This window comes from Molossus molossus, unplaced genomic scaffold (assembly GCF_014108415.1).
Source record: "Molossus molossus isolate mMolMol1 unplaced genomic scaffold, mMolMol1.p scaffold_m16_p_18, whole genome shotgun sequence".
Taxonomy (NCBI): Eukaryota; Metazoa; Chordata; class Mammalia; order Chiroptera; family Molossidae; genus Molossus; species Molossus molossus.
The window spans coordinates 38,582,940-38,608,984 of NW_023425353.1; the positions used below are offsets into that span (position 1 = coordinate 38,582,940).

The window sequence follows — 26,045 nt, forward strand, 5'->3', positions numbered from 1 at the left end:
TTTTCCATTTATCTTCAGATAGAGTGGGAGAGAGGGAAATATTGACCTGAGAGGGACACATCGACTGGTTGCCTCCCACTCGACCCCAACCAGGGCTGGGGATGAGCCGCAACCAAGGTACCTGCCCTTGACCGAAATCAAACCCGTGACTCATCGGTCCACAGGTTGACACTCTAACCACTGAGCAAAATTGGCCAGGGCTCCACTGATTTTTTTTAGATAGAATGAAAGGGAGGGGGGGGGGGGAGAGAGAGAAACATCCATGTAAGAGAGACACATCTATTGGTTGCCTCCTGCCCAACCCCAAATGGGGCCAGAGATCAAACCTGCAATCCAGGTATGTGCCTTTGATTAGAATCAAACCCCAAACCCTTTAGTCTTGGTGCCAATGCTCTAACTGCTGATCCAAACTGGCCAGGGCCATTCCCCATTGTCTTCGCCGCCATGTTTAGTCACTTTATCTATTTGGCCTGGCCCCAAAGGCATTTCAGTTTGGTGATGTATATAGGGTTTGGACTTCTCTGCTAACAATACAGATTGCATGCCTGGCTGGTGTGGCTCAGTGGATTGAACATTATCCCATGGACTGAGAGGTCCCGGTTCAATTCCCAGTCAGAGCACATGGCCCGGGGTTGCAGACTTAATCCCTAGTAGGGGGCATGCAGGAGGCAGTTGAATGATGTTTTCCCCTCACATTGACGTTTCTATCTCTCTCCCTTCCTCTCGCTAAAAAATCAATAAAAACATATTTTATAAAAACCAATACAGATTGCAAAAGGAGGCTCCAAGAAGTTGTGATTCTCATAACATCACAGTTAGTCATGGGAGAAACTGTGGTACACTTATGTCTCCTGACTCCTATGGCGTGGCTTAGCCTGGAGACCAGCATCATCCTGTGGATTACTAGGCTGATTCCACAGAGAAATCAAGTTGGATGAATTTATTAAATTGCAGAATTCAATGTAAATGTGTAAGTGTGTTTATAGCCTCAAGAAATATCTTCTGCTGAAACTGATGAGTTTTAAGGGGTAGCAGCTACAGGTTATTGCACAGAAAGTGGAGGACATTAAACCTAATTCTCTCTATGATGCCTTTCTAATATCTCCTAAATGTGTTTTATAGCCTTAACGTTTTTCCACAAACTTATCTCTAAAGGTCTTGCTTGATTTTTGTCCACTAGAGATGATCACTGAGGTAGCTCAGAAAATTGGCTTATACTTCACAATTTCAAATGTAAATGATTGTATAACTGTAACCTTCTGAACTATTCCGAACATTAGCTTGTTGAAGATCTATTCCTAGAAACATGGATGTACCAGTTCCATGAGATAATACCTAAACTAACATTTAGTACTGTGGTTGGCATAAAGAAAGCAGACAATACCATTTTTAAGCAATAGTAAACATTATGTAAAGAACTGCATGCTTCCAGTTTAGGTTGGAGGAATATCTTGAGATGCTTTTTATTGTATTATTTCCCATCATCTACCTGGGAAGTGGGAATTATTGAGACAATTCTTGAAAGAAGATCCAGGGAAGTCAGTCTGAATGGTAGATGTTCTTAGAACCTGAACCCAGGACAAAGGAGACTGGTGAGAAACTTGAACACAAGTCTGTGGGTTGAAATATGAGATACCAGGTGGGCTGAAGTTGGAGATGGGGCAGGCACAGTGAGAATCTGGGACGGCATTACAGGGGATCAGGGAGAGAGGCAAAGTCGAGATTGGAGTGGAGATTCAGGACTCTCAATTCCAGCTGTGATGTAGCCTGTGGGACCTGTCCTGCCCTGAGGAGAGGGCCAAAAGCAGCTGCTTCTGGCCTGAATGATTGAGGACCACATACTTTGAAAGCCTGAGAGTCAAGTGCTGCCTGCAAACCCCATGGTTATTCTGGGCAGCTAACAATTAGCCTGATGTAAAAAGCTCTTTTATTTCTCTATCTTCACAACTGACATCTGATGGAGTCATTTGATTCACATCAAGCTCTTTGGTGAATGATGGTGCGTATGATTTATTTGGCTCTTAAACAATGCAAGCCCAACCCAGATGTATGGTCTTCCTTTTCATTTCAGAAGGCAGAATCCTTTTTGCTACAGGGACAAGCAAAAGGTCCCCCCAGGTCCAGGGTCTTTCCTTTCGTTCTGTTAGCCATCCTTCTGGGCTCAGTGCTGGTGTTTCTGAAGTTCACTGCTCATGCTGGCCTGAGCCAGCATGAGGGTGGTTCAAGCCTCCCTTTCTTGCCCCATGGATCATTCCATTGTCCTAAGGTTATCATATCAGACCAAGCAGGTAGAAGCAAATTTTATTTATGAAAGGGTTAAGCCATTTCAGCACACGTTTATAAGGAAGGAAGGTGAAGAGTCAACTTCTCCCTCCCCTGGTTGACTGGGTGATGATAAGGCGTGGCTTCCTTTTTGCAATTCTTTTTGTGAGGTACAGACAGACAACTTCCTGTTGTTAATAGGCCTATTATACTAAGTGCAGACATACCTCCAAACACAGGCATTCTCTTTCCAGGCTGGAAAAAAAACAAATTCTGAGAAAGGAAAGATTATTTTCGGTTAGCATAGACTCTTGTCCAGCCCTTGTGTTAGTGGGCCCCATTGATTGTGTGTGTTTGGTTTCTGTCCTGCTCTGTTCCTCTACCTACTAGAATAATAGAGAAGCTATATTAGTCTTTAATGAGTAATTCCTTTTTATAACATAAAGCGCTCTGGGTTAAATTGAATTCTTTTGCTTTAGCAGTAAGAAGAGATTTTAATTCTTGTTTATATCTGCAACACCTTCAGTGAAAAAAAAATGTTTCCTAAATGTTACTTATGACGACAATGAGTAAGAGAAACTGATCCAGGTCCCTTTTAGTAACCACTCTTCATTTTGCTACTGCTATGCTAGTCTCTATCTGGAAAGTATTGGTTCTGGACGGAACTGCAAAACAGATCGAGATACCTAAGCCGTCCTTGTTCCCTGTTCTTGCTGCCTCCCAGCTGCAATGGTAGAGGGGCCTGCTTCCCTGGACTCTGATGGTCCTAGTCCTCACCAGCAAAAGCTACTCTTGGTTATCTGTGATAGAATTAATAAGAGCTTAAAGTTCCTTTCCAAGTCTATGATTAGAATAGAGGTTACCAACGGAAATTCCCACTGGAGCAGACAGATGACTTTAATGAGGAAAGTTGGTAGATAGATAGCTTCTGTTCAAGTTCAGACAACTGTGAAAATGAGTAAATGCTGGCCTGGTATTGCCAAGTCTTTCAATTTCTCAAGGAACCTGGAAAGCTCGATTTTATGTGAAATCTTCAAATTTTTACAGAGATGCGTAACATGATATTATTTAGCTAAATTAGACCGTGAGCATAGAATCCCACCCTGGATGATCTACCTAAGAGAAATGAGTGAATATGTTCATTTTTTTTAAATCATGTATAAGAATATTCACAGCAACTTTATTTATAAAAGCCAACAAAGAGAGAGAGAGAGAGAGAGAGAGAGAGAGAGAAACCAATGCCTCTTATTGAATTCTGGCTCCCTAAATTACTACCCAAATCACCTATTGATAAGACAACATTGAGTTAAGAACTACCTTGATAAAGCCTTCTTAGTGAGTGTCTCAGATTGGGAAGGGCAAAGTCAAGATATTTATGGAATTCTGAAGTCAGACTTAAAGTGAATCTTTCGATGTAAGAGAATGGGTCTTAGTTAGGACTGGGAAAGGGTAAGAATATAATAATTTAGGATTGACGGGCACGGCAAGGCAAGGGAAAGGTGTAAGGAGAGGAGGAGTGTAAATTATCGTTTGATGCTTTCTATTGAAGAGTTAGTTTCTTTCAGGAATTTCCTAGAGGGACTAGAAAAGTGGTTTGCAACTTTTATCTTCCTGGATAAGAATTTCTTAAAATAGTAAAATTATACTGATGATGCCAGTGGAATAGTAAAGTTGTGTTGGAGTAGGAAGTGAGCTGTATGAAAGATGGCTTGGGTTCTCACCTTCAACAAGAGAATGGATACATTGTGGTAGATTTATAAAATGAATACTACTCAGCAATAAAAACGAATAAGCTACACACAATAGCATGGGTGACTTTTACAGGCATGATGAGTGAAAAAAGGCAGATGCAGACAGAGGAAAGCATCCTGCACGGTCTGCTCAGAAACATATAAAAAGGTAAAGAACCGGCAAAAGTAATCTATGGAGATAGAAGCCAGAAGAGTGGTTGGCTGAAGGAGAACAGCCGGTGATAGTTGTATTGCTTGGGAAGGAGCAAAGATAAACTTTACAGGGTGGTGGAAATACTCTCTATCTGGGTAGTGATTACATGGAGATACGTATAATACATAATCATTGAGTAGCTCTAAACCTAAGATCAGTGCACTTTATACAATTTAATATCTATGTCTTACTTCAATGAAAAACACACAAACCTTGCCCTGGCCAGTTTTGCTCAGTGGTTAGAGCGTCGGCCCAAGGACCAAAGAGTCTCAGGTTCGATTCTGGTCAAGGGCATGTACCTCAGTTGCAGTTCAGTCCCCAGCCGTGGTCAGGGTTATGCGGGAGGCAACCAATAGATGTGTCTCTCTCACATCGATGTTTCCCTCTCTCTCCCTCCCTCCCACTCTATCTGAAGATAAATGGAAAAATATACTCAGATGAGGATTAAAAAAAAACATACAAAAAAGCCACACAAACCCATTTTAAAAAGATATGTATTATACACATTAAAGTAATTGTGGTGGGGATGGAGAGAGAATGGGAGTAAGGTATGGGGATCGAGGGAAAGTATGAAAACAAGCAAGCCCTTAAGGACCCTTGTGAGAATCAAAGGTGACAGTGTGTCATGAACTACAGTAGTATAACAATTCACTCAACTGTCTCCTCTTGAGATCCAAAATTGTTTATATTTAAAAGATAATTTTTCAAAAGGTAAAACCAAGTATACAATGTACACGTGCCAAATATTGTATTTAACTTATTAGTGAGGTGAGCAGCAAGATGTTACAACCAGTTTAAAGAACAGTTTGAAGAGCACACTTACAGGGAATAAATAATTCTGAAGTGAATTTCCAAATAGATGCAAAATGGATCTATTTATCCATCTATGCAATAATTGATTGCATTTCTTTGGACATAATTAATTTTTATTTCTCTGGACAAAAATCCTTTATATTATCAGTTTTCTATAACCAATAAAATTGTAAAAAAAACCAATGATAATGAAAAAGAAAAGGGTTGACTTGGATGGATGAGCTAGAGAGTATACAGTCTTCTATACTTTTTTTGTACATATATATTCAGAAAAAGTACACACACATAAATTTAACACTTGACATATGTACAGGCCTGTTTTAACCCATGAACCTGAGTTTTCGAGTTCAGAAGGTCAAAATATTCAGGTGCAAAGTGACCTGAAAGGTCATCTGTTTTTAAAATGCTTCCAGATACAGGAATGGAACTCTCTCGTAGAATCTTGGTGTGGCTGGCCCTGATTCTGAAATCTGATTTCAGTGTATAATTTTTTAAAAAGCATCTCATGTGAATTTGTGATAGAATGCCATGATGTCATTTTCATGGTCATTTGTCAGATTCTCTCTCTGGCAGGGGGAGAAGATGCAGCCGGATTCTTGATCACGAGCCAGGAGGAAAGGCAGAGAGCTCTCAATTTCACAAAAGGAACAAAGCTTCATTTATAGCACATCACTGCACATGATAGAATTTCACGAGTCAGTCGATAGGATAATTAAACAGTGTAGGTCAAGGACTAGACAACCATTCAACCTCCTGAAAATCCATTAGGCGGAAGCTTGAGAAACATTACTTAAAAGCTGCAATAGTTAATCATTTGTGCATTAGTGCTTTATTGCTGCTAAACAATGATGAGAAAACAATGAAGCCCAAATTCTCAGCAACATTACTTTTAAAAACAAAAAACAAAAAACACAACTCTAGAGCACAGTAATCTTTTTTTTCCCTTCTACTGTTTGAATTCCCTACTCTTGTGCTTTGTTCCTGTGATTTCCTCTTTCTGGGCTGGCTTCGCTGCTCTTTAAAATCCTTGTTCCAGAAATTGTAATCCTCTCTGGGCAACTTAACATGCAAAATTTTTTTTCTCCATCCTAAATTCTGAACCATTTTAACACGTGTAATACATAGTTTCTTCTAGCAATTTAAAAAATATCAACTTTTGCCAGGCCGGTGTGGCTCAGTGGTTGAGCGTCGACCCATGCACTGGAGGTTGCCGGTTTGATTCCCGGTCAGGGCATATTCCCAAGTTGTGGGCCAAGTCCCCACAGTGGGGCATGCAGGAGGTAGCCAGTCGATGTTCTCTCTCATTCATCAATGTTTCTGTTTCTCTCTCTCTTTCTTCCTTCCTCTCTCTTTCTAGAATCAATAAAGAAAAAATTAAAAATAAAAATAAAAAATATCAACTTTCTAAAAAAAAAAAAATCAACTCTATTGAGCTGTAATTAACCTATAATAAAATGCACCCATATTAAATATGAGTTGGATGGGTTTTGACAAATATTTATACACCACTACTATCACAATAGGAAATATTCCCATCACTTCAGAAAGTTTCTTCATGCCCTTTGCAATTAATTTCCTTTCCCCTTCTGCCCTCCCACTTCTGGTAACTGCTGGTCTGCTTTCTGTCACTATACATTAGTTTGGCCTGTTTAGAGTTTCATATAGATGGAATCATAAAGTATCTCTTATAGTGTCTAGCTTATTTGATTCAGCATAATGTCCTTGAGTTTTATCTATCTTGTGTGTATCAGTATTTTGTTCCTTTGATTGCTGAATATACCACATTGCACAAATATACCACAATTAGTTGATCCACTCACCTGTTCTTGGAGATTTGAGTTGTTTGCAGTGATTTGCTACTATCAGTAAGGCTAATATGAACAATTGTGTGCAGTCTTTGTATGGACATATCTTTTCATTTCTCTTTGCTATTATATACATGTACACAATTGTATGATAAATATATGTTTAACTTTAAAGAAAACTGCTGAACTGTTTTCAAAGTGGTTGTACCATTTTACCTCCCTACCAGCTGCGCATGAGATTTTCAGTTCGTCCACTTCCTCACCAGCACTTGCTATTGTCAGATTTGTTGTTGTTAATCCTCACCCTAGGATATTTTTTCCATTGAATTTTAGAGAGAGTGGAAGAGAGGGAGGGCGAGAGGTAGAGATAGAGAGACAGAGAGAAACATTAATGTGAGAGAGACACACTGATTGGTTGCCTCCCACATACACCCTGACTAGGGCCAGGGATTGACCCTGCAACCCAGGTAAGTGCTCAGGAATGAAACCCGCCACTCTTCCGTATACAGGCCAATGCTCTATCCACCGAGCCACACTGGCTGGGGTGCTATTGTGAGACTTTTTGATTTTTGTTACTCTAGAGCAAGTGTGGTGATATCTTATTGTGGTCTTAATTTGCATTTGCCTGAATGCTAGTGATGGTGAACATGCTTTAATATGCAGATCTCTGCGTGTGTGTGTGTGTGTGTGTGTGTGTGTGTGTGACACTCAAGCAATGTTTTGATTTGCAGTTTGGGGCTTTTTTCTTATTTCTCACACTAGTTCCTCCTCACTTTGTTGATGTGCTATGCATTTGCTTTGAAGTTCTGTCCTCATGTTGTCACAGACTGGTTCCCTCTCATCAATCAGATCTCATCTCAAATATTGCTTCCTCAGAGAAGCCTTTAATTACTTTCTTCATCACCTTACCCTGTGTGGTTGTTTTCAAAACACTTTTATAACTGGAATTACCTTGTTTATGTATTTGTTTACTTTCTTTTCATCTGTCTATCTCCACGAAACTCCACAAGAACAGGGTCTTTGTTTGATTTGTGGTCAATCAGGACAATTAATTAAACAATATAGATCAAGGACTAGAGACAACTATTCAACCTTCTGAAAATCCATTATTTGGAAGCCTGGGAAACATTATTTAAAAGCTGCAATATTAGATTGTTGGTGCATATTTAAAAGTGCTTTACCGCTGCTATTAGGATAGTACACAGGACACTGTAAGTGCTCAGTAGGTATTTGCTGAATAAATAGCAGTGTGAATTTCACAAAGTACTCTCCCAAGAGTCTCACTTCAATCATTTATTCATTGAATGCACATTTAGTGAAAACTATGGAAATATACCAAGCATTATCAGGATACAAAGAAGAATAGTTATTCCTAATCTTAAGCTGCTTATGATCTTATGGTGGAAATCAAGGTTGCTGGGTTTAACAAATAAAAATATAAGAGTCCAGTTGAATTTAAAATTCATATAAACAACAAATAAAATATTTTAGTGTAAGTATGCAACAAACATTGCATGGAATATACTTCTACTAAAAAAAATATTTGTTTTTTAATCTGAAATCAACAAACCCTGTGTTTTATCTAACAACGCTGGGTCGACACAGATGCTCGAAATGGTAAGTTACCATGTGATGCTGTACTGGCAGTCACAGGAGTCAAGACGCAGGTTGCAGGAGCACAGATTGATTCACTCTGTTGGACAAAATCAGGAAAAGTTTATAAAGCAGACATTTGCACTGGGACCAAATATATTAATAGGAGTTTGGCATTGGAATTATCAAAATATGGCAGAAAAGAGAATATGCATAGGATAGAGTGGTGGAAAGATTGGGTGGGTTTGGAAAATAGTATGACATTTAGTGCCATAGAGGTTTTAGTGCCCAAGAAGTTTATGGGATAAAATGGCTGGAGTGGGAAGAAGTTTGAAGAAAGGTGGGCGCAGATTATGAAAGATCCTACACATGAGCTAAGAAGGGGAGTTATTCTCCTCCGGACCAGCACTAGTCAGACTCCTCCTCTTTCTGCCTTTAAAGGAGAATTCTGGAATCCTTTTCACAAAAATATATATTCTTACATATCCTTTTAGGATTTTTTTTAAAAAATAAATTTTGTTGTTAATCCTCACCAGAAGATATTTTTTATTTGATTTTTATAGAGAGTGAAAGGGTGGGAGGGAGGGGAAGACACACACACACACACACACACACAGAGAGAGAGAGAGAGAGAGAGAGAGAGAGAGACATTGATGTGAGAGAGACACATTAATTGGTTGCCTCCCACATGTGCCCCAACAGGGGTGGAGATTGAACCTGCAACCCAGGTACATGCTATTGATGAGAATCGAACCTGAGACCCTTCAGTGCATGGGCCAATGCTTTAAGCACCAAGCCACACTGGCCAAGGCTTTTTGAAATAATTTTTATGGTGTATTATAATCAAATGCATTGAAGGAAAAGTATTTAACTATTATATTATGAAGTTTATTTTAGCCCTGGCTTGTTTGGCTCAGTGGTTACAGCATTGGTCCATGGACCAAAGAGTCATGGGTTTAATTCCCCATCAAAGGCTTTTACCTGGGTTGCAGGTTTGATCTCTGGCCCTAGTTGGGGTTGTGCAGAGGCAACCAATTGATGTTTCTCTCTCACATCAATATTTCTCTCTCTCTCTCTTTCTCTCTCTCTCTTTCTTTCTCCCTCCTTCCCGTCTACTCTATCTAAAAATCAATGGAAAAATATACTCCAGTGAAGAGTAATAACAAAAATAATAATAAATAAGTTTATTTTAAATACACTCCTTAACAGTAATATATGCAGACAATATATGACTTTACCCTAGTTAACAATGAATGCATGTCATTGAATTAACTTTTAACTCTAATAAGTGTGATTTATTAACTCTTTAATAAATTAGGATATGGCATATTATATTGTATCTGACTTTGAGGCAAAGTATAGACTAAAATGTAGAAATAAAATTTACTTTTGTTCTATGGCATAAAAAAAGAGTATAAATTCTTATTCTGATCTGAATTCTTGCATTTTTTTAGAGTAAGATATTAACAGGCTGTGTTTATCTTTTTATGTTTTGCTCCTTAATGACATGGTAGAAGACAAGGTTTCAGACTTCTCTTGATAAGTAACATATGGCAGGTATGCATGGTATTTACATCCAGTAAATTAAGTTACATTCCAGCCAAATGGAATACAATTGCCACTATATTCCCTCCTTTTAACACTTTTTATAATTACTTGATGTGCTCGCAAAGCTTTTGATAAGAACCATGCAATTTGCAGATCTATTGATGTTCCACTTGAAGCAAATTACTATATGATTATTTTTTCTCCTCATCATCTTATCCTTCAGTATTCACGGTCTTTAACCAGTGGTGCATAGAGCTTGATGAATGATTATACGGCTAACATCCTTAACACTACCATTCATGTCAGAAGACAGATTATTTTCCATGTATCCTGTCCCAATCTAAACGCATCCTTCCCTCAAGAGTAAACATTATCTTGACTTTATAACCCAGATGCGCTAACTCTAAACTAAATTCTGTAATTTACTTTTGCCTGTTTTTTTTTTAAAGGTTTGCCTCTAGAGTCTCTTAATTTACTTGTTTCCTCTTCATCTCTCATTTTCTCCCTTTTTGATTATTTGTTGTAGAAACATGATTTCTCCAGTAGTGGCCCACTGGGTTTGCTGATGATATTTCCCTTTGAACATCCTCTATCCTTTGTCTTCTTGTGAATTGGTATGTGGATTTTGAGCTGCATCAGAATCAGATTTGATTTTTTTAAGCAAGATTGCTTCATAGGTGGTGGTATGTTTTTCATCAGGAGGCACACCATGTCCGATTGTCCCTTTTTTGTGCCCTGAGCAGCTATGGATGCTTAATGTTCAGATGATTTGGGTTGCAAAATGGCAATAGTTGAATTCCTTTCCTTCTTCATTTATTTGTTGAAAATTGTTTATAAAGAGAAACTATGCCTCATCTATCATTTGATTATGTAGTGATATAGTTCATATAGGGAAAGCTGAATAAATAGTTCTTTCCTTTCATTTACCAATTTTCAAAATGAATAGCATCTTCAAGGCGGCCAAAAAGCTGTGTGTGTGTGTGTGTGTGTGTGTGTGTGTGTGTGTGTGTGTGTGTAAGAGAGGAAGAGTGACAGAGAGAGAGAAACTAATGCATTGATTTAAACATTATTCGATGTGTTTAGATCTACATAAATATATTACCCTTATTCATACTAAAACTGTCCCATCTTTGGAAGAGCTCTTCAACTTGGCTCCCAAGTGCTCAAAAAGCACTTTAAAGTCTTTTTTAACAACAAGATGTAAGAAAAGACCACAAAGGAAATAAGAATTTCGCACCCAAAGGATTTGGCTTGGATCACTTGAGGAATTTTGTTTTGTAGTCAGCGCATACTATATTTCAGTGGAAATTGAATTTTGCTTTAATATTGTTCATCTCCTGCCTATGTGGGCGGCAAGATTTACCAAAGATAAGAAATATTAGAATGTGAATCACAGAAACTCGACTTGACTTCAAGAGAAATAAAAGGTCATGTGACAGGCCCAAACTATCTTTCTTGCTGGGGAATAACCATGGCTGGCCTTGAAGAGGGACTGCCCTCTGTTAGGTGATGCATAGCCAGGCTTTGACAATAATTCAGTCTCTGGAGCACTGGTGCTGTCTGGGTCCATTTATGTCCCTAAACCTCTTTGTCCTTCATTGCAGCCTCTCTGACTAGACTCGATGTTTAACTCTTTTGATACTAGAGTGTTTGCTTTTTACTAAAATATTTTAAACATACAGGAAAACAAAAAATGTAACATTAGAAACCTCTGAATAGTGGATATCTAGAATTCACAAATTTTATTTCCTCATACTTGCTTTGAAGTATTTTTAAAAGGAAAGAAAATAGCCCTGGCTGGTGTGGCTCATTTGGTTGAGTGTCGTTCCGTGCACCAAAAGGTCAATGGTTCAATTCCCAGTCAGCGCACATGCCTAGGGGGGCATGCAGGAGGCAGCTGACTGATGTTTCCATCTCACATTGATGTTTCTCTCTCTCTCTCTTTCCCTCTCCCTTCATCTAGCTTTAAATCAAGAAAAATAAATAATTAAAAAGGAAGAAAGTATTACACATAGGGTACCTCTTGGTCTCTGCACTAGTCCTATGTATCTCCCTATTGTAGAGGCAACCACCATGCCAATATTGATGTATATCCTTTCTGTGCATACTTTTATGCTTACGTTCTATAGGTACATATCCATGAAAAATATTTAAAATTGTGTGTTTTCAAAATGTATATAAATGTTATCATACCATATGGCATCTCCTCCACTAATTTGCTTCTCTCACTGAACATTGTGTTTTTAAAATCTAACTATGTGGCCCTGGCCGGTTTGCTCAGCGGTTAGAGCGTCGGCCTGCAGTCCTGAGAGACCCGGGTTCGGTTTCCGCTAAGGGCATGTACCTCGGTTGCAGTTTGTCCCCGGCCCTGGTCGGTTGTGCGGGTGGCAGCCACTCGATGTGTTCCTTTCACATCGATGTTTCTCTGTCTCTCTCTGTTCCTCTCTCTCCCTCCCACTCTACCTGAACAAAAAAAAATGGAAAAATGTCCTCGGGTGAGGATAAAAAAAAAAAAAAAAATCTAACTATGTGGATACATCAAGTTTACTGACTTCACTGCTACCTACTATTCCATCATTTAAACATATTTGAATTTATCCATTCTCTTATTAATATACATTTATGTTTATAATTTTTTTCTATGAAACATAATGCTTCAAATAACATCCTTGAATATGTATGTTGGAGTTTCTCTAGGGATACATGTAGAAGCAGCATTTCTGGGGTACAGAGTATCATAAATCTTCCATTTCATTAGATATTCTGAAATTACTCTCTGATGTGATTATATTAATTTACATGCCCACCAGCAGGGGTTGACAGTTCTTATTTCCCCATGCTCAGTGTTATTAGACTTTAAAATTTTTGCCAATCTGACTGATATGAAATGGTACCTCACTGATGTTTTAATTTGCCTGATTACTAATAAAGGTGAATATCGTCTCATATATTGGCCATTCTTTTATTTTCTTCTGTGAGTTGTAGGGCAGTGCTCATCAAATTTTCAGGGGTGATGACTGTAATAAGGATAGTCAGGGACAGGAGTCACTTACACACTGACAGTGCTCACTGTCCTCATCCTGATCTACACCTTTATCTTAAATCTATGTATCTCCTCATTCTCCTATAAACTTTTGGTGTCAGGTATCTGAGAGAATAGTATAAGGCAGATGAACTAGAATAAAGAGGAAAAATAGGAAAATAAGCTCAAGGTTAACAATAAAAAGAAACATGATAGAGACACTGAAATCTCCTTGGTTGTAAGTATTATAAGGTTTTCTCCCTCCCCATTTTGTCCATTGTGTTGAGAAGACTGCTCGTACAGTGTTCAACTAAAGAACTAGCAAGGAAATCCTAGACTTTAGATTTTAGGCTTTGCCTTTACACTTCATAACTTTGCTTTTTGTGGTTTCCACTTCTCTCTTCACAGTCTTTTTACATTTGTTTCCTTTACTGATTTGAGAGAGAGAGGAAGTGAGAGGGAGAGAGAGAGAGAAACATCAATGAGAGAGAACATCAATTGGCTGCCTCCTGCATGCCCCCCACTGGTGATCAGGCCCACAACCTGGGCATGTGTCCTGACCGGGAATAGAACCAGTGACCTCTTGATGCATGGATCAACATTCATCCACTGAGCCACACCGGCTGGACTCTCTTCACAGTCTTTGAATGTATATTTTCATGGTCTGGTGTTGTGGATAGATGAACAGATTATTCTGAGGTGGGCTATGTTATGGTTTAGCAGGGGCTCTGGAATCAGGTACTAGGTTGATTCCTGGGTCTGTCACTTACTAGCTTTGTCAACTTGGAAAAGTTTGTTAACTATCCTAGATGTAGTGTCTTCAAGATAACAATAGTTCCTACTTCATAGGGTTGTAGTAATGATTTATGGAGGCAATATATGTAAGTACTATGAATAGTGCCTAGGACACAGTTAAATTCTCAATGTCAATTACAATTAATGATCTCAAAAAAATAACACATAAATGAAAATGTACTATATAAATTCAACATTTTTATCTTGAGTGGAGAGCTCTGAAAGTTCATAGGATGTTCCTAGAAGTAGATGTGATATTTTTTATGAGTGATAGACATGCCAGTAACTTTAAGGTGATTTAAGTGGAAATAATTCAACTGCTAATAGAACTTCAGCCTTGTGTTGGAGAAAAGATGACTATATTATGAAAAAATTTATTCATTCATTTATCAAGCATTTATTGAAGACTTACGATGTGCCATGAATACTCTATTCAAGACAGTGGGAAAATAAAAAAGTTACAAGATAGTTAATATCTGCTATTAATAACTTGAGTAGGGAAAATAGCCACATAAATTAATTCAACACATTTTACTAGGGTACAGTGGGAGCACAAAGGGGGGAGTTGCCAATTATACATGAACATGTTAGGAAACAGCAAGTAATGAGGAGAGATACCTTCCCAGTGCCTTTTAAATTCCAACAGGTAGTTGCTGTTGGGTAGAATTGGTGAAGAACTCTACAGTGGAGGATGGTATTGAGAGGAGAGGCCTGGTAGCATAGACAAGCTAGGAGGATGCTTGAACTAGGTGGTCCAGGGATTCATTGCCAGGCCAGAGAAACCAGATAGTCATTGGTAGGATCCAAAGTCATGACCAGGACTGCAAAAACATGGTCAAGTTCAAGGCAGGGCCAAGGCCTATCTGGAAATAATCAGTGGAGTTGGAGGTCCAGCCCAGAGAAACAAGAGGCGGTTTGTTGCCCAGATCTAGCGGGATTCAGGCTCATTCCATCAGTAAGCCTCTGGTTGTGTTGAGGGCCATACTAGCAGTTATTTCAAGGAACCCTGCCAAGCTGAACAGATGCTGCCTGATTTCCTATCCCCCAAGTCCGGCTTTCTGGTTATTTTTCCTTTTTATTCTAGTTCATTTGGGTACCCATGTCCTTAGCACAGTTTTTGCTAATATGTCCTAAATTAAAACAAAATCCTGCTTAAAAGTGTCTCACATCCATTGAGCCACATTTAGGCAGTAAAATACATGACATCTGTATTATGTGAAATGTGGCCTATGGAAGTTGTATTTAGGGGTTAGATGTAAAATTACATTATTCTATTTAAGGGTTTAATGAGAGATTCCAGGAGAAGGTGATTCAACTGTGATGATTCAAAGTGGGCAGTGACCCAAAAGAGAGTTGCTTGATGTCCCAGCTACTGGATTAATATGCCAAATTTAAATGCTGAAAGCATGTCCAGTATTGATATCTATTGCCAAATATATGCCAGGTCAGTGGCCCACTTGGCAAATAACCCATATCATATGCCTTGCCTTCTACTTGTGCTATTAATTTACTTTCCATGGATCGATGACTGTAAAGTGTGATGAGAATTCTGGCCAGATCAAGAATGATTCATCAGCCTCTACAGGAATGGCCAGCTTACTGGCAGGGCAGTAGCACTTCTGTAATTTTGCCAAAGTTCACAACTGGGGAGAGATAATTAAACCCAAGCATGAAGCTCAGAAGTCTTTGAAAGCTTCCTGTAAGGTCACCTTCTGCTTTAGGAATTGAGGCTGAATTCAAAGGTCATCCTCTGAAAAAATCAGACACCATCCGAATCAGCACATTTAAAATATTACTAATAACCTTGCAGACAGCTTTCTTATCATTAATTCAAAGAACACCTGTCTGTCTCCCTTCACATCTTCTTAATAAGTTATTTTTGCCCCAAGACAAAGATAACCTCTGGCACTCTGCCAAGTCCTTACCCACACACTGGGTACCCAGTAATAGAAGAACACAGATGGATGTTAATTGCTGCCATAAGTGAGCTTAGCCTTCCTGGTTATGAGAAAAGTAGCTTGTGGTTTAGATCTTTCCTGAAATCCATAGTCAGACACAGTACAAAGCTACCCTGAATCTAAGGTATTAAACTGGGCAGGAAGAACCTTGCGCACACACTAAACATAGTCTTCAAATTCTGTGGTCTCAATTCCCACCTGCAGTGGAAAAGCTTAGGAGGGAAGACTGAGTCCATCCCAACTTGTTCAAATTCCTGTGACATAACAGATAAAGGCCAAGTAGTGTGTGTGTGTGTGTGGGGGGGGGCAATGGAAGGACATGGCGTGATACTCAATGTCAGTGAATGGAAACATGAAACAACAGAGGATCGAAATTAATGTCATGAGCAGGTGCTTATGGGCAAATCTTGAGATATGTTGCTGCCAATTGTGTGCTCTCCTTTGTCCTCTGCGGGGTAATGCACTGGTCAGGCCCATTTAAGGGGACAGCCTGGGATGTGTTTCCTTTGATTCTCTCTGATAATTTAGCTTTCTATGATCTGTTATATTCTGTTTCCAAGGTGAAGGGCAGGATTCCGTGATCATTCTCTCAGCCACTCTCTTCCTAGTGATCCAAATACTGGATCAAGCTTTTAGGTTCTCAGGGACCAGCTACACCTTCTCAATCTTGGCTCACTGGGGCTTGCCACTGTGGTATGAAGTAGAGGATAGGATATTTGTGGCCTGTAGAGAATAGTGGAATTTTGGTGGAGGCACATGAAAGAGGGGTGCTGGAGTACAGGTGATGGGGCAGACCTTTTCTGTTGTCCAGAGGTGTTTCTAACAGAGGCCTTCTGGTCTTTGGCATGGGGAGGGGGTATTAGCAATAGGAGGGGAGTCACATGGCAGCTATCACTTGAGTTTCTCTAGGCTTGCTGACATGTTCTTTAGCATTCAGGTGTTCTTGAACTGTAGGTGTCTTAACCTTGGTATAGACTGGCTCCTATTTGCCGTGGAAGGTAACATTCTGGGTAGAGGTTGCTATAAATTGTATCAAAATGCCATGGTAACTAGATCAGCTTTTAACTCTAGGAGTGCTGTCTCAGCAGCTTGTAGAAAAGGAGCAATCTGAATCCAAATTTTGTGCATTATTAGATAAATGATTTGTAGAGGGAGGGAAGTGGGAATGCAGTTGGAATTTTTTTGAGATCTTTTAGTATCGGACAAAATAAAAATATAAAGAGGTCACTGGAGTCAGATATTGTGTGGTTGACTCTTCCATGGAAAGGGATGATTCTTTTTAATGATCAAAGAGGCCCTGGCTGGTTTGGCTCAGCAATTAGAGTGTCAGCCCATAGGTTCGATTCCGGTCAAGGGCACGTACCTTGGTTGTGGTTTGTCCCTGGCCCTGGTTGGGGTTGTGCAAGAGGCAACCAGTGTCTCCCCCACATCGATGTTTCTTTCTCTCTTCCTCTCTCTCTCCCTCCCTTTCACTCTATCTGAAGAAAAATGGAAGACTATCCCTGGGTGAGGATTAAAACAAAAAAGAAAGACAGCAGCAGATACATATGATAAAGGAGGACAATGGTGGAGAATGGACATATTCATTGTTTGTTTGTTTTCTTGTTTTTTTAGAATAGTCACAAGTATGGGGGGAGGCAGTCTGAAATGAAGTCCATTGCTAGAATGTCCCCATTTAGATTTAGAACTGGAAAAGGGTATATGAGATCAGGATATCACCTTAGCCTATATCTACCTACCAAAATCCTTGGTGATCATGTTAAGTTTAAATGGAGTCATCTAAGGTAGTTCCTGGATGAATGTTTCAGGCTATGAAACAGAGCAGATCATCCTACTAGATTAGAAGCCTTTGGAGCCCTTGATGCCCGGGTCTCCCTTGCATAGCTCTGGAGCTCTGATAGGAGCTACTACATTGTCTTGGTCAGCTGAAAATCGGGGTTGTATGGTCAAAGATTTCTTGTACCAACAATTTTCCAGGGCCTGGTGGCTTCCCAGTATTGTCCATTTTAGACTGAGCTTTCTGCCTGGTGGGGCCAGAGCTGGGCAAAGAGAAAGCAGGGATTCCATCTTAGTCTTTCAAAGATATATTTATGGTCTGACCCCATAGCAGTCCTCTTGTCATAAAAGAGATCAGGGAGTTTTGTGATGCCAGAGTGGTGAAGAGATGAGAGTATGCCCTGTGGTGCTCAAGCATAGAAAATCATCAGAAACACCTGGAGAAGTTTTTAAATTACAGAATGCCAAATCTCTAGAACTTATTTTATCAAAACAAAAAATTAGCCTTCCTCAGGTGGTTCTTATTATCAGCCAGGTTTAGCAACCACTGTATGCAATAACTTTCAGATCCAGAATATTGAGCAGAATCCTGTCATTCAGCAAATTAGTGTTCTTGCTAAAGTGGCCAAGATCGTTGGTACCCTATTGTCTAGCTTAAGGTCAGGATCAACAGAGGGCAGGGATCAGAGGATATTAAGTTGCAGATGCTGTCATATTTCATATTGTATATCAAGTTTCTTATGCTTCTTGATAGAGGCCCTTGTTTTCTGGAATACACCCTAGTGATGTGAACATGCCTTGGGATCCAGAGTACATTTGTAATGGGTAAGTAGGCAGGAGGACAACCCCTCAGCTTCCTGGTCTGATGATATTTCCTAGTGGGCTTCCTGAGCTTGATATTTCAAGAGTCTATTCAGATTTAGATATGGAGGTGATTACCTGCCATTCTTAGTTTCATAAGAATATATCATTTATATCTGAGGTTAGAATACAACAAAGTAGAGGAAATCCTTACTCAATTTCCTTCTTCTCTATTAAATGGGCCAGGTGGGGTCAAATAAATAGGGAGATGAAAAAAGTGTACAGTGAATCCGGCCAGTGTGGCTCAGTGGTTGAGCGTCAACCCATGAACCAAGAGGTCACCTGTTCAATTCCCGGTCAGGGTACATGCCCAGGTTGTGGGCCTGATCCCCAGTGGGGAGCATGCAGGAGGCAGCCAATCGATGTTCTCTTGCATCGATGTTTCTACCTCTCTCTCCCTCTCCCTCCCTCTCTCTCTCAAAGCAATAAAGGAAAAAAACAATTTTTTTAAGGAAAAAAAAAGTGTACAATGAGTTAGTTAATCAAGACAGAAGAAGTAATGGTGTTGGTGAAGATATTGGTGATAGCGGAAAATGGTGGTCATCTTAGTGACATTGGTGATGGTTATGATGTAGAAATGATGGCAATAATCTAGGCAAATGCCTCAGATGGCACCTATTGCCTGGGACTGGCTTTATTTGATCTTTTTCATATAATGGATGGTGGTGAGTCAGCTACTTTTAAAAGACTGAGAACAGAATGAACAATATATAATCAAAGTTTCATAAATTAAATATTTCTAGTTTGACTCACACTATAATTTTAGAGGCATTAAATTTTTATTTCTGTATGAACTTTCATTGTCAGTGATGGACTATTTTAGCCTTGTTACTCTGCCATATTTGCCTCTGTAACGGAACTTCTAAATGATTACTGGAATTTGTATTTAAAAAATCATTTTGTAATGAGTAATTGGCATATATGACAATCTATTAAATATTTCTATTTTTCATCAGATAAATTCTTTTTATACTGAGTTCTAAGAGAAATATACTGTGTCCTCTCTGAGACTACACAGCTCATGCAGAATAATATTTAAAAGCATTAAAAGACAAATTATCTATGTATTTTATTTTTTCCCTTGGGGTGTTGACAGAAGATTCAGTAAGGAAATGAAAATAAATAGCGAAAGTATGATAATGATATTCTAAACATTAAAATGACAAAAATAACATTTTGCAACAACATGAAAAATTTTCTTTCTGCAGTTTAAAAGTGCCAAAGATAGGGAATTAGGGGGAAAAAACCAGGATATTTATCAAAGAGAACAATTTCATTTAAATTCAATTAAAAATATGTTCCACCACAAACGCTCCAATATAAATTTTAAATAAGATAAAAACAAATAATTATGAACAACTTAGTCCAGTAACTAAAATTATTTTAGTTTTCCTGTGCTCCTTCAGTATTTGTTTTTTCATTATCATCATCATCCTGCTATTTTTTGTTGATCAGTATTATATGCTTGACACTACGCTGGACATTTTACACATAGGATCCCTTTTAATGCTCACAACAATCCTATATGGTATTTCTAATTATCTCAGTTTTACAGATTGAACAACTAAGACTCAGATATTGTTAAGCAACTCATCCAAGGACACTTAGCCAGTAGGTAGGTGGTAAAGACTGGGATGAATTCAAAATCTGATTAAGACCAAGATTAAGTTCTTTACTTCTATACAATTCTTGTCTACAAGCATGCATAATTTTTACAGAGTATTTGAATTCTAATTTTTTTCTCACTTAACATTATATCACATACATTTCCTTGTTTGCTACACGGTAATTCTTAATTGGACATCCTGGGACAACTGGACGTGACCCTCCACTGGGATGCACTGCCCTCTAGTGGTATTAATGTTTATAAAGCGTTTATCACCTCCCCAGCTCCAGAATGAAAAGCAGTTTTCTATTGCATAACTATTATTATTTTATCTTAAATATGATAAAATATTAAAGGGTCTTTTTTTCTGTCTCCTTTAATGTAGAGAGATATTGTTATTTCCAGTTTTTTTTGGAGGGTATCCTAAAAGAATAAAGTGAACCCCAGGTTAGTTCAGAAATGCACTCAAAGGAACAAGGTAAGAATTCATTGTTCTTGGTGTTGATATCAACATGGCTGCTTTGTTCTCTGAAGTAACAGGACATTTCAAGCACCTTCCTTCAAATTACATTTCACGGCTTGAGGATATGTCAAATTGTGTTAGGACCAGCACTGAAAGACAAAGTAGACTCTCCTGGGATCCATAAAGGACTTGGAAATATATTTCAAACGTGGCAAATTCAAACAGATCAGAATTTGTTTTTCTCTGAGCTCACATTAATTCCTCAGTTTTAAATATTTTTCTAATAAATCTCTTTCATACTGATATTGTTAAAAAGCACCATAGTATTAAAATGCGTAATTGGATAACCTTGGTTTAATTAGGAAGAACTTTGGTTAATATTAGATTGTTTTGGAGAAAGGAAATAGTTTTTAAATGTGAATTAAGCCATTATTTCTGCTATTGTTCATCAAAAAAGAAGCCCTGAGCAAAATTGCTGATGCTATCACATAAAAAAGAGCTGACTGGTGAGTTGTAATTGCTTTGTGTGTGGCCAGTGGAGCGTACTGTGGAGAGGAGGGGAAACCCGCCAGTTTCATCTTTATTAGAGAGCTGCCTCCTAAAAATTAGATGGCTTTTTATGCTTGGTGAATGACCGATATGAAAAAGGAGAAGCAGCAAAAATAGGCTAACATGGCATGTATAATATTTAATAAGACAAGAGTTGTTCATGGGTTCTTAAGGGAATTACATCTTTCACAACCTACATTAAAATTGTTCATTTCCTCTAAGCTTAGATTTCAGGATAGGAGAGAAGGTGGTTAAAACCTAACAAAAACAAAACAAAAAACTATTTTTAAGACAAATATTCTTCCAAGTAATACACAAAGAAATTACCCACACAAAGGGTATATAAAAGTTCATAGCAAAAGTGTGGAGTTAAAACATATGTAAAAATCACGGAATATACATTTAATAATATCATTTTGTCCACTGGGAATTTTTTCTTTTTTTATCCTCACCGGAGAACATTTTTGCATTTATCTTCAGATAGAGCGGGAGGGAGAGAGAGAGAGAAACATCAACGTAAGAGAGACACATCAACTAGCTGCCACCCACAGGACCCCAATCAGGGTGGGTACAAACTGCAACCAAGGTACGTGCCCTTAGCAGGAACCAAGCCTGGGACTCTCTGGTTCATGGGCCGACGCTCTAACCACTGAGCCAAACTGGCCAGGGCAAATTTTTTTTTTCTTTTTCAGATTTTTTTGGAGATATATTTATTTGACCTACAGCATTGTATAGTTAAAAATGTACAACATGTTGATTTGATACATATGTACTGGGAAATGATTGCCTCCATAGTGTTAGCTAACACCTCATCACCTCACATAATTATCATTTCTTTTTGTGGTCAGAACATTTAGGATCCACTCTCTTAGAAACTTTCAAGTACATAATACGGTATTGTTAACTATAATACATTAGAGCCCCCAAACTTATTCATGTTTGTACCCTTAGACCAAAATCTCCCTGTTTTCTCTACCTCCAAGCCCCTGGTAACCACCACTCTACTCTCTCTCTCTTATTTTAATGAGTTCAGCTTTTTTAGATTCCACATATATGTGCTATCACACAGTATTTATCTTTCTCTGTCTGACTTAGTTCACTTAGCTCAATGCTTGCAAGCTCCATCCATATTGTCACAAATGGAAGGATTTCTTTTTTCCCGAAGGCTGAATAATATTTCATTGTATATATGTACCACATTTTCTTTATCCATTCATCTGTTGATGGACACTTAGGTTGTTTCCATATCTTGGCTATTATGAATAATGCTATAATGAATATTGCAGTCCAGATATTTCTCTGAGATTCTGACCTCATTCCCTTTGAATATATACCTCAGAAGTGAGGTTGCTGGATCATATGATTGGTTTTTTTTGGAGGACCCCACATGACCACCAACAGTGCACAAGGGTTGCCTTTTCTCCACACCAACACTTGTCATCTCTTATCTTTTTGATGATAGCTATTCTGACAGTATGAGAGATAACTCCTTTTGATTTTGATTTGCATTTCCCTGATGATTAGTGATGTTGAGCATCTGTTCATGTACTTGTTGGCAACCTGTATGCCTTCTCTAGAAAAATGTCTATACAGTTCTTCTGCCCATTTTGTAATTGGATTTTTTTGCTATTGAATTATATGAGTTCTTTTTATATTTTGGATATTAACCCCTTGCCAAATATATAACTTGCAAGTGTTTTCTCCCATTCTGTAGATTGCCATTTCATTTTGTTGATTTGTTGTTGTTGTTGTTCAGTTTTTTAGTTTGACATAGTCCCACTTATTAATTTTTGCTTTTGTTGCTTGAGCTTTTTTCTATTTCTGTGAAAAATGCCATTGGAGTTTTAATAGAAATTGCATTGAATTTACAGATGGCTTTTGGTAGTATGGACGTTTTAATATTATTTATTCTGATCCATGAACAGGGGATACATTTCCATTTATTTGTGTTCAGTGAAAGTTGATGTTCAACATGTCATGTTTGGAACCAAAGTTTGCCTAAGTAATGACCCCTTTGCTACTTGTAGACTATAATAGTACATAATACCAAATATTAAATAGAATATTTCAGTTGGAAGACTTACAGAATTTTTATGTTTTCTATAGATCCCTCTACCTTGTGTCTAATTATTCTAAATACTTATAGAGTACTAATACTCTAAGACAGATTTTTCTCAACTTCTATTGAGGCAAATTCTTTCTGTGTGTGTGTGTGTGTGTGTATATATATATACATTTCCCATCCCATTTGCTCTTCTTATAATATGACCTTGACATGCCTCACCTCTCAGTGGAGGTATATGGGCAAGGGGGGAAGATCTATGTTCCTTTTCCTTCATCCTAGATGGACCTAGTATAATGTGGCAGATATGACCCTGTGTCACTGAAGCTGGATTATAAAAGGCAATACAGCTCTCCCTTGGCACTCGGGTTCTCTCCCCCCCCAAACACCCCCCCACACACACACCCTCTCTCTCTCAATGCTTGCTTTTGGTACCTATCTACCATGTTGTGAGGAAGCCCAGGTCATATGGGGAGGCTACCTGTGGGTATTGCAATTGACAGTTCCAGCTAGGCCTCTGCCACAGCCAACACCAACCTCCAGCCACATGAATAAAAAACCTTCAGGTGATTTCAACCCCCTAGTCTTCAAGGCTTCAGCTGAGGTTCCAGACATTGTAGAGTAGAGACAACTGTCCCTGTCTGAAATCCAGATCTATAGAAATGATGAGAGATAGTAAATTAAAAAAATTTTTAAGCCACTGTGTTTTGAGGTAATTTCTAACACAGCAATAGATAATTAAAACATGTAGATGAAATCAGATCCCTCCCCCCATACATATATATAAATAAATAATAAAGAGAGTCTAATACTACTTGATTAGGATTAAGATTAGCCTATAATACCAATATAACCCTGTCCTTTCCCACAATGCACAGACATTCCAAAAAGAAAGGAATCTCTGTCTTCCTGAGTTCCATTAGAAACAAAATGAAACAATCAAAACCAACCCTACCTATCCCATAACCACCAGATTCTTCCTAGTCTACCGTCTTTATTTATTTATTTATTTTTAATTTTTTTTTATCTTCACCTGAGGACATTTTTTGCATTTATCTTCAGATAGAGTGGGAGGGAGAGAGGGGAGAAGAGAGAGAGAGAAACATCGACGTGAGAGAGACACATCGAGTGGTTGTCACCCACACGACCCCAATCAGGGCCGGGGACAAACTGCAACCAAGGTACATGCCCTTAGCGGGAACCGAACCCGGGCCTTTCTGGTCCATGGGCCAATGCTCCAACCGCTGAGCCCAACTGGCCAGGGCTAGTCTACCATCTTTATTAGTAGTTCACAAAAACATCATGATGTTGATTTATGATATGGCAAGCAATGTCAAACTGAATTAATTAACATTTCAGGGGAATTTTCATTCCTACAAGCAAACCACGTTCAGCTGCTGGAAACACATGAACTAAAGGCCATGGGTTTAGTTTTCTTTTTCAAGCCATATGGGCATTCCCACCTGCTACAAACAAGAGACCTGTAAAGGTCAGACTGTAATATAAAAGTCATCTCCAGTATAATTGCAAACTCTGAACAGTGATGTTCCCCTGGAATTAAGTGACTTTGAAAGTTCTAGAGCAAGATAAATTAGCAAACTTTTTATAGCATTTTATCAGTTTAAGAAAGATTTTTGGTTTCAAGTAACAAAAAATCCAACCAATAGTGGCTTAAATAAATGCTTATTTTTCTCATGTAATGAGAAATTTGGAGACTGAGGCTGTTGACATTGGTTCAAAGGCTTAACCATTATCAGGCCAGCATGTCTGTGATATTCTTTATCTTTTCCTTATGCCTCTTGAATTGTGGTCACATTATGGCTACTGTAGCCCTGAACAGTGCCTCTGTGATCAAGGGTGGAAGAAGGTCCAAGGGAAAAGGGTTTTTGCTGGCAGATTTCTCCTATATCTCATTGGGAAAAACATCCCAAGTGTAAGTGTGTATGTGTGTCCATCAACAGATGAATGGATAAAGAAGATGTGGTATAGATACGCAATTGAATATTATTCAAAATGCAAAAGAAGGAAGTCCTGTCATTGTGACAACACGGATGGGCCTCAAGGGCATTGTGCTAAGTGAAATAAGTCTGACAAAGAAAGACAAATACTGTGTGATGTCATTAATGTGTGAAATCTAAAAAAGTATTTAGTTTTCATAGCCTCTATAGTAGAGGCAGACAAAAGAGAGGTGGTTGGAATGAGGCATTAAATGAGCTTGCAGTGTCTGAAATTACTATAAAAATGACAATTTATCATGGTCAAATATTCATAAAATCATTGACCAATAGAATGTATAAATATATAGGGCCTACTATATATATAAACTCATCCATGTGGTTATAACCTATATACATAGCATCTCAGGTTCCTACACTGTGGATTTTTCATTGGTCAGTCAGTATGTACAGTATAATCCCATTTTTGTAAAAAATAAATATGAACAAATAGGCATTCAAAACAATGTTGTAGAATGGATACATACTAAAATATTGAAGGAATTATTCATCTTCCCCTTTTATATTTTTTCACTTTTCTACAATAAAATGTATTAACTATGAATTAGAAAAATAGTAATATATAGAGAGAATTAGCATTCAAAATTTTTAACTTTTAAAGAGAGGCCGGGGCCACCCTGTCCCCCTCAGATGCAAGAAACAGGGTCCCGAGACCTGGGCCCGTGCCGCCTCAGAGGTGAATGCCCTCCCAGGGGAAAGAGAGATTAAGTCTCTGACTGCTGAGGTCGATCAGTTGAGAAATGGTGGCTGTTTAAAAGCTTCTCCATATTTGGAGCAGTTGCAGGAAGAAAATTTAGAATTAATGTATCGACTGAATATCCTTCGAACGAGTCTTAAAGCAGAAAGGAACAGACCAACTGAAAATATGATTAACATCAAGACCTGACCGGTTTTTCTCAGTGGTTAGAGCATTGGCCCATGGACCAGGGATTCCCAGGTTTGGTTCCCGCTTAGGGTACATATCTTGGTTGCA

The 26,045-nt window shown here is 38.5% G+C and overlaps 1 pseudogene; it reads left to right on the forward strand.

Moving 5' to 3' along the window:
- Positions 1-26,045, forward strand: part of LOC118633556 — a 72,126-nt pseudogene that overhangs the window by 44,153 nt on the left and 1,928 nt on the right.